We start from the raw sequence: 1,884 nt of genomic DNA on the forward strand, positions 1-1,884 counted from the left end.
TAAAATATATAAACAACTACTAGTTTTTGATCTTTCATTCATTTTCAAGTTTTTCTTAGAAGTTCTAAAAAGTTTTTAAGAAAAACTTGAAATTGAATTGAAAATCCGAAAATAGTTGTTTTTCATATACAGTAGTTCAATAAGTTTCATCAATAGTTCATCATATTTAATGATAATTTTTTTAATGGGATTATTTTCCAATGTACAACTTATCCATTTTATTTTTCAAAGATCTATTAATATTTTTGATTGTGAATATCTTTGAAATGGTTCGAGATATTGATGAGTGGTGTTCTCCATTATCTTTGTCTTGAATTTATTTCGGGATAAAGTTTGATTTATATAAGAGTTCCAAGGTGGAGGGCGAAAATTTTGAAGAGACTGTAATTTAGTTTTTTCTATTTGAATATGATCCTCAATGGAATCTACAATAAAATTATTACTTTCCTTGCCCTATTACCGTAGGTAAGGAAAGTATTGCTTTCCGAAAAAAAAGTACCCCAATTTCTATATTTCTGTACGTTTCAAGGTCCCCTGAGTCCAAAAAAGTGGTTTTTGGGTATTGGTCTGTATGTGTGTGTGTGTATGTGTGTGTGTGTGTGTGTGTATGAGTGTATGTGTGTCTGTGTACACAATATCTCATCTCTTAATTAACGGAATGACTCGAAATTTGGAACTCAAGGTCCTTCCCCTATAAGGATCCGACACGAACAATTTCGGTCAAATTCAATTCAAGATGGCAGCTAAAATGGAGAAAATGTTGTCAAAAACAGGGTTTTTCGCGATTTTCTCGAAAACGGCTCCAACGATTTTTATCAAATTTATACCTAAAAAAATCATTGATGAGCTCAATCAACTGCCACTAGTCCCATATCTGTGAAAATTCCAGTAGCTCCGCCCCATCTATGCAAAGTTTGATTTTAGATTCCCAATTATCAGGCTTCAAATACAATTTAAACAAAAAAATCCAAGTGGAAAAGATTAGGCATGAAAATCTCTACAATAATTTAATGTTCAGTAACATTTTCACCTGAAATTGGAAATAAGCTCGAAGTTCGAGGAAATAAGATTATTCAATTACAAACTGTTGGCAACTGTTGATTCTATTAAATGATTCACTATGAAGAGATAGCAGACCTCATGTGTCACCAGCGTTATTGTCCTGTCACCAGCTGGCTTAGATCTTTGAATGGTATAGACTTGATGTATATAGTATACAATAGTATAGTAGTATACTATATATATATATAGTATACTGTATATATAGTATACTGTATATATAGTATAGACTTGAGATGCGCGTGGACACTAACGTCAGGTGATCAATTTTGATAACGGCAAGGAAAGTTGTGTGAGTGCGCCACACCAGATTTTTCTATTTGAATAGGATCCTCAATGGAATCTACAGTCAAATTATTGTCCTTGTGATTAAATAATATTAAGCTGTTTTCATAATTTCTGTATATTAATAACAAGTCGCGGATTTCAAAGATCGATACAACAGTTCATGAGCGAGTTCTCCAACCCAGGGGGTCACTGATGCTTGTCAATTTAGAATTTATTATACAAGAGTGACAAAATAGAGCTTTCAAAATCCCTTTGTTAGGGCAAAAACCTATTGTTAAGTCGCGGATTTCAAAGATCGACACAACAGTTCATGAGCGAGTTCTCCAACCCAGGTGGTCACTGATGCCTGTCAATTCAGAATTTAATATACAAGAGTGACAAGAATAGAGCTTTCAGAAATCCTTTGTTCGGGCACAAAGTTTTTGTGAGGTGTCAAAACACTTAGACACGACACGTTACTGTTGTCTCGACATACGCTCGACAAACATATTCCAGACACAATCTGAGAGAACTAAAATGCAAGCATGAAAGGTCAGG

Source organism: Nilaparvata lugens, chromosome 9, assembly GCF_014356525.2.
Source record: "Nilaparvata lugens isolate BPH chromosome 9, ASM1435652v1, whole genome shotgun sequence".
Lineage (NCBI taxonomy): Eukaryota > Metazoa > Arthropoda > Insecta > Hemiptera > Delphacidae > Nilaparvata > Nilaparvata lugens.